The sequence below is a fragment of the Ailuropoda melanoleuca genome, chromosome 9 (assembly GCF_002007445.2).
Source record: "Ailuropoda melanoleuca isolate Jingjing chromosome 9, ASM200744v2, whole genome shotgun sequence".
Classification (NCBI taxonomy): Eukaryota; Metazoa; Chordata; class Mammalia; order Carnivora; family Ursidae; genus Ailuropoda; species Ailuropoda melanoleuca.
In genome coordinates this window covers 29,913,118-29,929,887 of record NC_048226.1, presented here as the reverse complement: position 1 = coordinate 29,929,887, position 16,770 = coordinate 29,913,118, and the positions used below count along the sequence as shown (strand labels likewise).

Sequence of the window (16,770 nt, the reverse complement as noted above, 5' to 3'; positions counted from 1 at the left end):
ATTTCTTATAACTCCAATTTATGAAATTTTGTTTTGTTGGATAGTGCTTTCTATGTCCCATTTAAGAAATCTTTGCCCTAATTTTTTTAATTTTTTTTAAGATTTTATTTATTTTTTTGACACAGAGAGAGAGACAGCCAGCAAGAGAGGGAACACAAGCAGGGGGAGTGGGAGAGGAAGAAGCAGGCTCCCAGCAGAGGAGCCTGATGTGGGGCTCCATCCCAGGACTCTGGGATCACACCCTGGGCCGAAGGCCATAGGCTTAACGACGGAGCCACCCAGGCGCCCCGCCCTAATTTTTTAAAAAAGATTTTATTTATTTGAGAGAGAGAGAGAGGAAGAGCACAGAGGGAGAAGCACACTCTCCGCTGAGCAGGAAGCCCAATATGGGACTTGATCCTGGGACCCTGAGATCATGACCTGAGCCGAAGGCAGACGCTTAACCGACTGAGTCATCCAGGCACCCCTCTTTGCCCTAATTTTGAAGATATTTTCCTGTTATCTTCTGTAAGTTTTATGTTTCACATTTAAGTCATGATTAATTTCAAATTAGTTTTTATGTGCAAAGTGATATAAGGAATCAAGGTTTCTATTTTCCACATGAGTATCAATTGATCCAGCACTTTTTTTTATCCTGTCCCCACTGAATTTCAGTGGTAGTTTTTCATAAATAAGGTGACTGTTTTGTAGGTGTCAATTTCTGATTATTCTATCTCAGTGATGTATTTTTCTATCCCTGTGCCAATACCATACAACTTGATTTCTGTAGCTTCAGAATAGGTCTTAATATCGGATAGTATACGTCCTCCAAATTTGTTTTGTTTTAAGATGGATCTATCACTTATAGATGACAATTGTTAACTTCTTTTATACTTCTAAAAATAAAATTATATTGATTTAGATAAATGCATGTATTCAACAAAATTTAGATTATACTGCATATGTTTAGTAAGCTAAATATTTCTCCATATGCTCAAGTGGCCTTTGACGACATGACTTTTCCATTTGTTTTTAAAGATTTATTTATTTTATAGAGGGAGAAAGTGCGAGCAGAGGGAATGACAGAGGGGGATGAGAGAAGCAGACTTCCCCCTGAGTGCAGGGGGGATACAGGCCTGGACTCCAGGACCCTGAGATCACGACCTGAACCAAAATCAAGTCTGACACTCAACCGACTGAGCCACCCAGGCACCCCCCATTTTTATTTTAAAATAATTTTAAATTTACAGTCAAGTTGCAAAAATAATACAAAATAACTCCCTTTTAACCTTCACCTGAAGCCCCAGTTGTTAACATTTCACAACATTTACCTTTTCATTCTTTCTCACCCTCTCTAGATATATTATTCTTCTCCCACCCCCATCCCCAAGCCATTTGAAAGCAAGTTGCAGATATGATGCCCCATTACTCTTAAATATTTTAGTGCGTACTTCCTGAAAACAAAAACATTCTCTCCTACATAGCCACAGTACAACCTATCAGAATCAAGAAATTAATATTAATACAGTACTACTATCTGTAGTTAATCCACAAATATAATTCAAATTTCAATTGCCCCAGGTAGGTGGAGACTGATTACCTCACTGCTGGTTTTTTTTTCAAGATTTATTTGAGAGAGAGAGAGAGTGTACACGTGCGCACAAGCCAAAAAGTGGGGAAAAGGTAGAGAGGGAGAGGCAGAGGGAAAGAATCTCAAGCAGCTGAGCACGGAGCCAAAGCGGGGCTTGATCCCAGGACTCTGAGATCATGACCTGAGCCACAATCAAGAGTTGGACATTCAACCAACTAAGCCACCCAGCACCCCCTCACTGCTGTTTTCATGAGTGATGTGGGAAATTTTGACAGTCTGTCCTATTAGTCATCAATCCAAACGGCTTTGGTTTATTTTAGTAGGGAATGGTATTTAGAATGCAAGTCTGGATGCTAGGTGTGTTTATTGCCACCGGGATGTAGTTATTTCCAGTCCCTCTTAGTGGATAGACCTAGGAAATAAATGAATGTTTACACACATAAACTAATTCATCTGTATTTCTATTTCATACATATATGAAATATGTAAATATAAGTTATATATGTTTTAACACCAATACTTCAAATTCTAATCCAACACCACGCTTTTTTCTAGTCTTCTCCTCCTGTATAATTTTACTGCTCTTCAAAATGGCTCCCATTTTCCACAGTATATTTAAGCTGTATTTTCTCATGTTGAAATTCATAGCACTATCCCAGTAGAGCCCCTTCAACTTGAGGCTGAGTCCTTCTAACATACAATCCTGGAAGTTTTTGATGGTTTCCACACTATCTGGCATGACAAAAGTTCCAGGCTCATCTGCCCCAGCCACAAGAATGCGCTATTCCTTCAAGAAGCTCAAATGGTTTTTAGGAGGAAATTGTATATCCAGATCACAGTCGGCACTGGAGATGCTCATTGCTACCAGACTGATCGTTGTTTCTAAGCCGCTTTGGTGGTCAGAGCTAGAGAAAGCTCTAGACCTATACTAATTTATATCTAGATCTATATTCATAGAGATAAAAAGTTTATACTGCTACTTCAAATTCAAGACCGCAGGGTTTTTTGGTAACCTTTTCTATATTGCATGTTTATTTCCTGTCTTCCACATTGAAAATCCTAGTTCTCAAGAACATAGGGGGTAATCCATAATTACTCATTTACTTTAGCCCACATTACATAAACGACACTCTCTAAAATAACAATACAATCATCATTGATATAATTATTAAACGTTTAAGGGGCACCTGGCTGGCTCAGTCAGAAGAGCTTGAGACTCTCCATCTCCGGGTCATGAGTTCAATCCCCACATTGAGTGTAGAGATTGCTTAAATAAATAAGTAACTTTTAGGGGTGCCTGGGTGGCTCAGTTAAGTGTCTACCTTCAGCTCAGGTCATGATCCCAGGGTCCTGGGATTGAGCCGCACATCGGGCTCCCTGCTGAGTGGGGAATCTGCTTCTCCCTCTCCCTCTGCCTGTCACTCCCCCTGTTTGTTCTCTCTGTCTCTGTCTCTGTCTCTCTGTCAAATAAATAAACAAAATATTTTTAAAAATAACTTGGGGTGCCTGGGTGGCTTAGTTGGTTGGGCGTCTGCCTTTGGGTCATGATCCTTGGGTCCTGGGATGGAGCCCTGCATTGGGCTCCTTGCTCAGTGGGGAGTCTGCTTCTCCGTCTCCCTCTCTCCCTGCTCGTGCACGCTCTCGCTCTCATTCACTCACTCTCTCTCTCAAATAAATAAATAAAATCTTTAAAGAAATAAAACTTCAAAAAATAACTTTTAAAATTAAAAAATGAAAGTTTAAAAGTTTTTTGCATATACTTTTCACTCTACCCCTTCTATTCTCCACTTCAACAGACATGTTATATATTATCTGAATCTATACCATTAAATACTTTACCTTCTTCCTTTTAGCACTTTTAGTTTCCAAAGAATTCTGTGTTTAGTGCTCACCACTAGTTTTTTACAATTGCAACTCATTCTCTACTAGATTTCCCAGGAAGGTTTACAATATTCCCTGAGCTTTTTCATATCGATAGCCTTTACATGTGAAACTCAGTTTTCTGAACAGAAAATTCTGGGCTCACATTTTCTTTCCTTGAGATAATTCATTTTCTTATAATGAAAACCTAATTTTCTTTCCCTTACAACTTGTTTGCTCTATTTACTCACTTCTAGTTTAGTCAAATATTTTTTCCTTTTCGGGGTGCCTGGGTGGCTCAGTCAGCCTGACACTTGATTTTGGCTCAGGTCGTGATCTCAGGGTCGTGAGATCAGGCCCCAGGTTCAGCTCTGTACTTGAGTGTGGAGCTGCTTAAGATTCTCTCTCTCTCCCTTTCCCTCTGCCCCTCCTTCCTTAACATGCACGTGCAGATGCATGCACTCTCTAATAAAAATAAGATAAAATTTTTAAAAAATAATAATTCTCTTTTTCTGTAAGGTCCTGTAATTTTACCAAACTACGTCTTGGTGTCGCTTGTTCTAGGTCAGTCTTCTCAGGCATGTGGTAAGATCTTTTAAAATGTAGTATCAATTTTTTTTTTTAATTTCAAGATAGCTTTTTTGAATTATAAGTTTTAAAATAGTTCTGTTCTCTTGCTCTGATTTGCTTCTTAAGGAGACTCTTGATATTCATATGTTGAATCTTTTTTGTCTTTCTTCAATATTTGTTGCTTTTTCTCCAATCTTTTTATATCTTTCTTTTTTATTTTAAGATGTTCCTCCTTTCCTCCTTATATTTCTCTTACAGTATTATCTGTTGTATTTATTCCTTCTTGCATTCCTTTTGGTTTAGACTCTATTTTGTATTGGTTTTTTTTTTCTTTTATTTATGATGTTCCTTCCTGAGTTCTGTCTCCTCATTTCTGAGCTTTCCTAGTTCTAATTGATGCTGTGCTTTTTCTTAAGATCTTTTAGTTCATTTTGAGATGCCAGGGTGGTTCAGTCAGTTGGGCAACTGACTCTTGATTTCAGTTCAGAACTTGATCTCAGGGTTGTGAGTTCAAGCCCCATGTTGGGCTCCACTCTGGGTGTGGAGCCTACTTGAAAAGAAAAGAAAAGAAAAAAGAAAAGAAAAGAAAAGAAAAGAAAAGAAAAGAAAAGAAAAGAAAAGAAAAGAAAAAAAGAAAAGAAAAAGAGAAAAGAAAGAAAGAAAGAAAGAAAGAAAGAAAGAAAGAAAAAAAGAAAATAAAAGAAAGATCTTTTAGTTCATTTTGAAGTAGGTGATTNGAGAAAAAGAAAGAAAGAAAGAAAGAAAAAAAGAAAATAAAAGAAAGATCTTTTAGTTCATTTTGAAGTAGGTGATTGTCATTTATATCTGTCTCTTGCTCATATCCCATTGGTATGCTTTCACTGTCTTTAGGGATATAATTCTTCTCCTTATTCTCCTTTTCGTATAATAATCTTGTATGAGATTTGACTTTCTTTTCTGTTATTATGCATAGCTATGAACACTTATGTTAAAAGGCAAGAAAGGTCTCCAATCAGCAACCTACTTTACAACTTAAGGACTAGAAAAAGAAGAACAAACTAAATCCAAAGCTAGCAGAAGGAAGGAAATAACAAAGATTAGAGCAGAGAGAAACGAAATACAGAAGAGAAATATCAATGGAACCAGAAGTTGGTTCCTGAAAAAATCAACAAAATTGACAAACTTTTAGCTAGATGGACTGATAAAGAGAGAAGACAAATTACTCGAATCAGCAATGAAAGTTGGGACATAACCACTGATTCTACAGAAATAAAAAGACTATAAGAGAGTACTGTGAACAATTGTATGCTAACAAATTGGATAACATTGATGAAAAGAACAAATTCCTAGAAACACAAAACCTACCAAGACTAAATCATGAAGAAATAGATCTGAATAGAACTATAGTAAGGAGACTGAATCAGTAATCACGAATCTCTCAATATCTGACAACTAGATCGTGTGGAGAAATTTTGAGTAACACACTTCACTTAAAAAACAAACAAACCAAAAAAGAAAAGCCCTGAACTTTCTGGCTTCATTGGTGAATTCTACCAAACATTTAAAGAACTAATACCAATCCTTCTCAAACTTTTCCAAAAAACTGAAGAGGAGGTAACACTTCCCAACTCAGTTTACAAGGGCAACATTATACTGTTATCAAAACCAAAGACACTACAAGAAAACTACAGACCAATAATGCCTTTGATGCAAAAATCCTCAACAAAACACTAGCAAACAAGTTAGGAGCATATTAAAAGGATTATACACCATGACCAAGTGGGATTTATTCCTGCAATGCAAAGATAGTTCAACATAGAAAAATTTATTAATGTCATTTATACCACGTCAACAAAAGGGGGAAAACCACATGAGCATTTCAATACAGAAAAAACACTGACAAAATCTGACACTCTTCTAAGATGAAGACACTTAACAAACTAGCAATAGAAGGAAACTACCTCAACAAAATAAAAGGGGACTTCTTAATTATATCCCCCTCCACTCACATGGAAATGAGTTTGGATTTTCTGAGAAAACACCAGCTGGCTGCGGGGAGGCAGCCCAGAAGGCTGCTGGTTGGAGAAGGGAGGAGAAGGGAGAGGGGAGGGAGTCAGGCCAAGATGAAAACCCCGTGTTGGGGCGCCTGAGTGGCTCAGTCAGTTAAGCATCTGGCTTCTGCTCAGGTCATGATCCCAGGGTCCTGGGATGGAGCCCCACTTCATGCTCCCTGCTCAGCGGGGAGTCTGCTGCTCCCTCTCTCTCTGCCTTTCCCCGTTTGTGTGCTCGTGCTCTCTTTCTCCCTCAAGTAAATAAAATTTAAAGAAAAAAAAACAAAAAAACTTCTGTTTTCTCACAGCCCAGTAAAGATGGGGTGCTGACCCCTGCCCTCGGCCCGCCTCCTGAAGGGAAAGCATCTTGCTCCTGCTTATAGGCTCAGAGGAAGTGATGTCCACTCAAGGCAGCCTGTCCTCTGAGAAACAACTTTCAGGATCCAAACCACTTAGCTGGCCATTAGTGAGGTTACCTGGTACTAGACCTGTCTGCTGGTTTAAGACTCCCCAGCTTCTAGGCCAACCCTTTCATGCGGTGGGGGTGATTGAGGCTCAGAGGGGACAGGGCCTGCCATCGATCACAGAAGACCACAAGTCTGTCTTGGCCCCGGCCGGCTGGGTGGCGGAGGGAGAAGGTTGCCCGGGGCCGTTGGCACCGCTCTCTCGCGGCGAGGAAGGCTGCGAGGGGCGGGGCGAGGTCAGGCGTTTGACTCCGCCTCCCCGCGCGGAGATCGCGGGGGCTGGGCGGCTGGCTCCTCTTGCTCCAGGTCCTCGGGATGTCACCACCTCTGCTCACAGGCGCCCCGCTCAGACTTTGTTCCTTGCCTCCCGGCTCCCGCTGCGGCTGCTGCGCCTGCTTTGGACGGCCGCCGCCACCCAAGGCCACCCGAAGAGCGGACCCCGCATCTCCGCTGTCTGGAAAGGTAGGAGGCGCCGCGCGGGGCGAGTGCGGAGTGTGCGGGCCTCGGACGGAGTGCGTGGGCCCCGGACGGAGTGCGTACGCGGCTCTGAGGGGCCCGGGCTGTCCCCGCGGGGAGCGTGTGGGTCCGGGTGGGTGTGTGAGTGCGCGCGCAGGCACGCCGGAGCGGGCTGTAACGCTGCGGTGAGCCAGCGGCGGGGGCCGGAGCCCCTGCTAAGTCGCTCCAAGTCTGCCCCTAGCCGGGAACCGCAGCGGAGGGAGAGGGCCCTTCCCTCCACCGAGGGCGTTTGCTTGCATGTTTCCGTGCACCAGCTGTCTGCTGCACTGTTTCCTTTGCTCTTCACCTGAGCCTGGGAGACGGCTGTCGTTTCTGGAACTTGTCCAGGGTCATGAAGCCATCCAGGGGGACAAGGTTCAAGCTCCTGTGGTTTTCTCTAAACCCCATGGCCCTGGTGGACAGTGAGGGGAACAGAAGCAGGACCCAGGGACAGATTGTCTTCTCGGTTCCTTCATCTTCCCCAGCTAGCTACCTCCTCACTCTGCCGTCCAGCTCAGCAGCTTTCACTGGCTCCACCTGGCCTGTAAATGAGGCCGAATTGGTTGGTGTAGTTTTTGAAAAGCCCTCCACGCCTCACCCTTGCGTGCCCGCCTCTTGAATTTGCATGTCATACCCGCTGCCTTCTCTTTCCCACGTGTGAGGCCCTACTTGGAAGGAAGCCCTGACACGTAGTTTTAGGGTCCATACAGACTAGACTGCTCCAGTCCCTTCAGACCTAAAGCGGACCCTTTGCCTTTAGCCACCGTTGGAATGGACGAAAAAACCTCCGTTTCAGCCGCTGTTGTCAAAATGGTTAGGCTTTTCGGTGCCTATCTGTTGACTATTTGTACGAATTCCTATTCTCAGATCTGTGACATGCCTCCTTACTTCCTTCTGCTTCTTTCTGCACAGATGCTAATACCCTGCAAGTTTGCAGTTACCAACAGTTTGTCCTCACCAGCTTGTATTTTGAAGTTCATGGAAATACCATCACCTCGTATATAATTCTTGTAATGCTGCCATGAAAAAATACCACAGACTGAGTAGCTTAAACAATAGAAATGTATTTCTCAAAGTTCTGGAGCCTGGAAAGTCCAAGATCAAAGTCTAGCAGGATTTGGTTTCTAGGAGGACTCACTTTCTGGTTTGTAGATGGCTGTGGTGTCCTCACCTGGCCTTTCACTGGTGTGTGTTCATGGAGAGAGTGAGAAAGAGAGATATCTCTCTCTCTTATAAGGCCACCCAGCCTATTGTATTAGGGACTCATGACTTCATTTAACCTTAATTACTTCCTAAAAGCTCTATCTTCAGATAATGTCATATTGAAGTTTAGGGTTCAACGTATAAATTGGGGAGCAAACAGTTCATAGCACCTAGTTTTTATAAATTCTGTCCTTGGGTTTTGGGCTTGACCCCAGTTGCTTTGTTTTTAATTGGGGATCCAGAGAGATTAAAAAGCCTGCCCCCCATTATCTTATCCTTTTTTCTGGCTAGAAAAAAAGACAAATATATGATTTCACTTATATGAAGTACCCAGAGTAGTTAATATCATAGAGATAAAAAGTATAAGGGTGGTTGCTAGGGTTTGGGGGAGGGGAGAATGGGGAGTTACTATCTGGTGGTCATAGAGTTTCAGTTTTGCAGGATGAAAAGAATTCTGGAGATGGATGATGGTGCGTTGCAATGTGACTGTACTTAATACTGCAGACTTCAAATGCTTAGAATTTTATGTGCTTTTTATAACAATTAAAAAACAGGGGACACCTGGCTGGCTGAGTCAGTGAAGCATGGGACTCTTGATCTCAGGGTTGTGATTCCAGCCCGATGTTGGGTGTAAAAAAATGACATCTTAAAAAAATTTTTTTTGAAGAAAAAACAGGGGAAAAAAGCTATGTCACCACCATCATCTTCCAGAACCCTTCTCTCCAAACTTCCAATCCTTAAACAGTGTTCCAGGTTAAAACCCATCAGCACCTACTCTTCACATCCTTTTCAACAATGAGTATTATCTTTCTTTAGTCCCTGGCTATTGGATAGACTTAAAAAATGAACTACATTAAAGTTTTAATTTGTCTTAAAATAATGACAAACAAAAAGATGTCACTGTAGTATACCAGTCAGTGTTATTAGTTACAAACAACAAACACTTAACTCTGGTTAACCTTAGCAGAAAGGGAATATATTGTAATGGTGCTGTGAAGCTCCCAGAATCAGTGAAAGGAGACATAAACAAATATAAAGGGAAGCTAGAACCAACCTTTAGAAATATCCTATGTCAGTCTACTTATGACCTTCTACCCATAAGCCTAGTTTTGAAATCATGATGCTTGCCGCACTCTGGAGATTGTTCCTAGGGTTAATGTCTTATCCTGTTCCTAAGTTCCTGGACAGATTTATCCCCTCAGAAAAGTAGTTCTTAAAATTTTAATTCCAGTATGGTTAACATACAGTGTTGTGTTAGTTTCAGGTGTACAATAGAGCAATTCAACAATTCTGTACATTACACAGTTCTCATCATGATAAGTGTACTCTAATCCCCATCACCTATTTTACCCCTCCCTCCACCCATCTCTCTTCTGGTAACCATCACTTGTTCTCTATAGTTGAGTCTATTTTTGGGTTTGTCTCTTTTTTTGTTCATTTGTTTCTTCAATTCCACATGTGAGTGAAATCATATAGTATTTGCCTTTCTCTGACTGACTTATTCCATTTAGCATAATACTCTCTAGCTCCATCCACATTGTTGCAAATGGCAAGATTTCATTCTTTTTTTATGGCTGAGTAATATCCATCGTATATATTTACCACATCTTCTTTATCCATTCATCTGTTGTTAGACACCTGGGCTACTTCCATTATTTGGCTATTGTAAATAATGCTACCATAAACGTAGGGGTGCATATATCTTTTTGAATTAGTGTTTCTGTATTCTTTGGGTACATACCCAGTAGTGGAATTACTAAATCATAGGATAGTTCTATTTTTAATCTTTTGAGGAAGCTCCATACTGTCTTCCACAGTGGCTGCACCAGTTTGCATTCCCATCAACAGTGCACGAGGGTTCCTTTTTCTCCACATTCTTGCCAACACCTGTTGTTTCTCGTGTTGTTGATTTTAGTCATTCTGACAGGTGTGAGGTGATATTTCATTATGCTTTTGATTTACATTTCCCTGTAATTAGTGATGTTGAGCATCTTTTCCTATGTCTCTTGGCCATCCATATGTCTTTTACTCATTTTTACTTGGATTATTTGTGAGTTTTGGTGTTGAATTGTTCTTTATATGTTTTGGATACTGGCCCCTTATTGGCTATGTCATTGGCAAATATCTTCTTCCATTAAGTAGATTGTCTTTTAGATTTGTTGATTGTTTCCTTTGCTGTGCAGAAGCTTTTTATTTTGGTGTTCCAACAGTTTATTTTTGCTTTTGTTTCCCTTGCCCCAGGAGACATCTAGAAAAATGTGACAGCCAATGTCAGGGACATTACTGCCTGTGCTCTCTTCTAGGATTTTCATGGTTTGAGGTCTCACATTTAGGTCTTTAATCCATTTTGAATTTGTTTTTGTGAATGGTGTAAGAAAGTGGTCCAGTTTCATTATTTTCTGTGTAGCTGTCCAGTTTTCCCAGCACCATTTGTTGACGAGACTATCTTTTTCCCATTGTGTATTCTTGCCTCCTTTATAGAATATTAATTGACCATATAAAAAAATCATGGGTTTGTTTCTGGGCTTTATTCTGTTCCATTGATATATGTGTCTGGTTTTGTGCCAGTACCATACTGTTTTGATTACTGAAGCTTTGTAGTACATCTTGAAATCTGGGATTGTGATACCTCCAGTTTTGTTCTTTTTCAAGATCGCTTTGACTATTCAGGGTCTTTTGTGGTTCCATACAAATTTTAGGATTGTTTGTCCTAGTTTGGTGGAAAATGCTGTTGGTATTTTGATAGGGATTGCATTCAATCTGTAGATTGCTTTCGGTAGTATGGACATTTTATCAATATTTGTTCTTCTAACTCATGAGCATGGAATATCTTTCCATTTGTTTGTGTCCTCTTCAATTTCTCTCATCAGTGTTTTGTAGTTTTTAGAGTATAGGTCTTTCACCTCCTTGGTTAAGTTCATTCCAAAATATTTTATTATTTTGGGTGCAATTTTAAATAGGGTTGTTTTCTTAGTTTCTCTTTCTGCTACTTCATTATTAGTGTATAGAAATGCAATGTACTTCTGTATATTGATTTTGTAGCCTGCAACTTTATTGAACTCATTTATCAGTTCTAGTAGTTTTTAGTGAAGTCCTTCAGGTTTTCTATGTATATAATATCATGTCATCCGCAAATAGTAAAAGTTTTACTTCTTCCTTGTCAATTTGGGTGCCTTTTATTTCCTTCCATTGTTTGATTGCTGAGGCTAGGACTTCTAGTACTATGTTGAATAAAAGTCGTGAAAGTGGACATCCCTGTTTTATTCCTGACCACAGAGGAAAAGCTGTCAGATTTTGCCCATTGAGGATGATATTAGCTGTGGATTTTTCATATACGCCTTTATTATGTTGAGGTATGTTCTCTCTAAACCTGCCTTGTTGAGGGTTTTTATCATGAATGGTTGTTGTACTTTGTCAAATGCTTTTTCTGCATCTATTGAAACAATCATCTGGTTTTTATCCTTTCTCTTGTTGATGTGGTGTATCATGTTTTATGATATTGAGGTATGCTCCCTCTAGTATCTTGGTGAGAATTTTTGCATCCATGTTCATCAGAGATGTTGGTCTGTAATTCTCCTTTTTGGTGGGGTCTTCGATTTGTGGATCGAAGTAATGCTGGCCTCATAAAATGAGTTTGGAAGTTTTCCTTTCATTTCTATTTTTTGAAACAGCTTCAGAAGAATAGGTATTAATTCTTCTTTAAATGTTTGGTAGAATTCTGCTGGGAGGCAATCTGGTCCTGGACTCTTGTTTGTTGGGAGATTTCTTTTTTTTTTTTTTTTTTAAGATTTTATTTATTTATCTGACAGTGATAGAGACAGCCAGCGAGAGAGGGAACACAAGCAGGGGGAGTGGGAGAGGAAGAAGCAGGCTCATAGCAGAGGAGCCTGATGTGGGGCTCGATCCCATAACGCCGGGATCACGCCCTGAGCCGAAGGCAGGCGCTTAACCGCTGTGCCACCCAGGCACCCCTGTTGGGAGATTTCTAATTACTGCTTCAATTTCTTTGCTGGTTATGGGTCTGTTCAGGTTTTCTATTTCTTCCTGTTTCAGTTTTGGTAGTTTATATGTTCCTAGGAATGCATCTGTTTCTTCCAGATTGCCTAATTTGTTGGCACATAGTTGCTCATAATATGTTCTTATAATTGTTTGTATATCTTCGGTGTTGGTTGTAATCTCTCCTCTTTCATTTATGATTTTATTTATTTGGTCCTTTCTCTTATTTTTGATAAGTCTTGTTAGGTGTTTATTGATCTTATTAATTCTTTCAAAGAACCATCTCCTAGTTTTGTTGATCTGTTCTACTGTTCTTTTGGTTTCTATTTCATTGATTTCTGATCTAATCTTTATTATTTCTCTTCTGCTGGATTTAGGCTTTATTTGCTATTCTTTCTCCAGCTCCTTTGTTAGGTTGTGTATTTGGGACTTTTCTTATTTCTTGAGAAAGGTTTGTATTGCAATATACTTCCCTCTTAGGACCACCTTCGCTGCATCCCAAAGGTTCTGAGGAGTTGTGTTTTCATTTTCATTTGTTTCTATGGATTGTTTAAATTCTTCTTTAATTTCCTGGTTGACACATTCGTTCTTTAGTAGGATGCTCTTTAGCCTCCATGTATTTGTGTTCCTTCCAAATTTTCTCTTGTGACTGAGTTTCAGTTTTAAAGCACTGTGGTCTAAAAATATGCAGAGAATAATTCCAATCTTTTGGTACCAGTTGAGACCTGATTCATGACCCAGTATATGATCTGTTCTGGAGAATGTTCCATGTGCACTCGAGAAGAATGTGTATTCTATTGCTTCAGGATGAAATGCTCTGAATATATCTATGAAGTCCATCTTGTCCAGTGTGTCATTCAAAGCCCTTGTTTCCTTGTTGATCTTCTGCTTAGGTGATCTGTCCATTGCTGTGAGTGGGGTGTTAAAGTCCCCTGCTATTATTGGATTGTTATCAATATGTCTCCTTAATTTTGTTATTAATTGGTTTATATAATTGGCTGCTCCCAAGTTAGAGGAATAAATATCTACAATTGTTAGATCTTCTTATTGGATAGACCCTTTTATTATGATATAGGGTCCTTCTTCATCTCTTATTACAGTCTTCGGTCTAAAATCTAATTTGTCTGATATAAGGATTGCCACCCCAGCTTTCTTTTGATGTCCATTAGTGTGATAAATGGTTGTCCACCCCCTCACTTTCAATCTGGAGGTGTCTTTTGGTCTAAAATGAGTCTCTTCTAGACAGCATGTTGATGGGTCTTGTGTTTTTATCTAGTCTGATACCGTGTGTCTTTTGATTGGAGCATTTAGTCCATTTACATTCAGAGTAATTATTGAAAGATAGCAAATTAGTGCGATTGTATTTCCTGTAAAGTCACTGTGTCTGTATATTATTTCTGTTCCTTTCTGGTCTTTGTTACTTTTGGACTCTCTCTTCACTCGAAGGATCCCCCTTTAATATTTCTTTTTTTTTTTTTTAGATCTTATTTATTTATTTATTTGAGAGAGAGCACACAAGAGGAAGCATGAGTGGGGGGAGGGGCAGAGGGAGAGGGAGAAGCAGGTTCCCCACTGAGCAGGGAGCCCCATGCGGGTCTCGATCTCAGGATCTTGGGGTCATGACCTGAGCTGAAGGCAGACGCTTGACCAGACTGAGCCACCCAGATGCCCCCTCCCCTTAATATTTCTTGCATGGCTGGTTTAGTGATCACAAATTCTTTTGGTTTCTGTTTGTCCTGGAAGCTCTTTATCTCTCCTTTCATTCTGAATGGCAGCCTTGCTGAATAAAATATTCTTGGCTGCAAATTTTTCTCATTTAGCACCCTGAATATATCATGCCAGTCAATTCTGGCCTGCCAGGTCTCTGTGGACAGGTCTGCTGCCAGCCTTATGTTTCTACCTTTATAGGTTATAGCTCTTGTCCTGAGCTGCCTTCAGGATTTTCTCTTTATCTCTGAAATTTGCAAGCTTCACTATTATATGTCGAGGTGTTGCCTATTTTTGTTGATTTTGAGGAGGGTTCTCTGTGCCTCCTGGACTTGAATGCCTGTTTCCTTCTCCAGATTAGGGAAGTTCTCAGCTGTAATTTGTTCAAATAAACCTTCTCTCTCGGGGCACCTGAATGGCTCAGTCATTGAGCATCTGTCTTCGGCTCAGGTCATGAGCTCAGGGTCCTGGGATCGAGCCCTGCATTTGGTTCCCTTCTCAGTAGGAAATCTGCTTCTCCCTCTCCCACTCCCCCTGCTTGTGTTCCCTCTCTCACTGTCTCTTTACCTGTCAAATAAGTAAATCTTAAAAAAAAAAAAAAAAGCAAAAAACCTTCTTTCTCTCTTCCTTCTTCTTCTGGGACCCAAATTATTCTAATATTGTTTCGCTGATTATGGTATCACTGATCTCTTGAATCCTCCCTTCGTGATCCAGTAGTTTTTTATCTCTCTTTTTCTCTACTTCCTTATTCTCCATCATTTTGTCTTCTATATCACTGACTCTGTCTTCTGCTATCCTAGTAGAGCCTCCATTTTTTATTGCATCTCAGTAATAGCCTTTTTTATTTCAACCTGATTAGATTTTAAATCTTTTCTTTCTCCAGTAATGGATTCTCTAGTGTCTTCTATGCTTTTTTCAAGCCCAGCTAGTATTTTATAATCGTTGTTTTGAATTCTAATTCCTACATCTTACTTGTATCCATATTGATTAAATCCCTGGCAGTGAGTACTGCCTCCTGTTCTCTCTTTTGGGGTGAATTTTTCCATCTCATCATTATGTCCAGAAAAGAATAGACGAAAGAGAGAAAATACAAAAATAACAACAAGACACCAGAAAAATATACATTAAACAAATCAGAAGAAACAGAAACCAAAAAAAAAAAGAGAGAGAGAGAGAGAGAGAAATCAAACAAGAAGTAGAACAGAACAATAAACTAGATTCTGGGTGTATTTTGGTCTGTTTGTTAGAAGAAACTAGATCCCAAAATAGGAGAACAAGAAAAACTTACACAAAAATAAAATTAAATACAATGTAAGGGAGCCAAAAATGAAAAAAAATATATATATAAAATGTAAATGTAAAAATGAAAATTAAAAAAAAGACTTAAAAAAGAATTGATAAAATAAGAAAAGAGCTGAAAAGGAAAAAACATAAAACTGAAAGACTAAAAAATAATAAGAAAAAAACCATGAATGCTATATGCTGTTTTCCCCAAGAGCTGAAGTTTTGCAAATCTCTTTGATCAGTAAACTTGATATTACCTGATGTTTCTGCTGGTCTTCTGGGGGAGGGACCTGTTGCACTGGTTCTCAGGTATCTTTCCCAGGGTGGAACTGCACACCCCTTGCCAGGGTGCCAGGCTCAGTGTAAGTGGCTCCCTCAGATCGCACTATGTGGCTACTTTGTTCCCTGAAGGCTTTCAGCACCAGCTGGGGGGGTGGGGGATGAAAATGGTGGCACCCCGATCTGTACCCCCCACTCTTCAGTGAGCCCTCACCGAAAAGCAGTCAATCACTCTTGTCTCCCTGGTTTCCCTCAGCACTCTGTGTTCACCTAGCCTGTGACCCAGCACTTCTATTTCAGTCACATGTTCTGCTTCTAGTGTCCAAACCCTGCAGACTCCTGTGGCCCACACCTGTGCTCTTCCTCCCAGAAGAGGGAAGGGGGTTTCGCTGCAGCTCTGCCTCTTGCTGGGCCTCTGCTTGGAGAGCAGTCCCCACACTGCCTCAGTTAGCAGTTTATGGCAACACGGAGTGGAAAGTTGGTGCCTAGGCTCACTATTTGCAGATGACTTCCCCGCTCTGATGCTTGGGAGCTCTGCGCACTCAGGCACCCCCATTCTTTTTGTGACCCCAGGGATCCTGAGATCACACTGTCCCACCTGGGATTCCACCCCACATCGCCCCCTGAGCACCTTTCAGGCAAACTTCTAAAAGTTGGATTTTGCATGCTGCTTATAATACTTTCTGGAACCTGGCTTATGAAGGCTCCCTCCCCTCATGGTTTATCTACTGATATATTGTTTCAGATTTACATCTCTGCAACTCCTACCTTGCAGAATTGTAGAATTGCAGCAAATTTTTTTCTCCAGTTAATTTCACAGGTATTCGGAAAGATTTGATAACTCTGGCTGAATTCCAGGGACCAGATGAAATTAGGGTCTCCTACTCTTCCGCCATCTTAACTCCTCCCCCTATAATTGTTGTCCTCTTGTTGGATTGTTCCCATTAGGATTACATAGTGTCCTTCTTTGTCTCATTACAGTCATTTTATTTTTTTTTAAGATTTTTTTAATTTATTTATTCGACAGAGATAGAGACAGCAGCGAGAGTGGGAACACAAGCAGGGGGAGTGGGAGAGGAAGAAGCAGGCTCATAGCAGAAGAGCCTTGATGTGGGGTTCGATCCCATAACGCCGGGATCACGCCCTGAGCTGAAGGCAGACGCTTAACCGCTGTGCCACCCAGTCATTTTAAAGTCTATTTTGTCTGGTATAAGTATTGCTACCTTGGCCTTCTTTTCACTTCTGTTTGCATGTTAAATGCTTTTCCATACCTTCACTTTCAATATGCAGGTGCCTTTAGGTCTGAAATGAG

At 40.5% G+C, this 16,770-nt stretch overlaps 1 long non-coding RNA gene across 4 annotated transcripts in view; it reads left to right on the top strand.

Annotated features, from left to right (window-relative positions):
- Positions 1-6,701: 6,701 nt before the first annotated feature.
- The window catches only part of LOC109490191, a 43,376-nt gene continuing 33,307 nt past the window's right edge, over positions 6,702-16,770 (top strand). Inside the window, exon 1 of one of the 4 annotated variants that reach the window (XR_004627776.1) lies at positions 6,702-6,956. This is a non-coding gene — a long non-coding RNA (uncharacterized LOC109490191). The remainder of the gene's footprint in view (positions 6,957-16,770) is intronic. The other 3 variants (XR_004627777.1, XR_002143461.2, XR_002143462.2) reach the window with 3 other exon arrangements.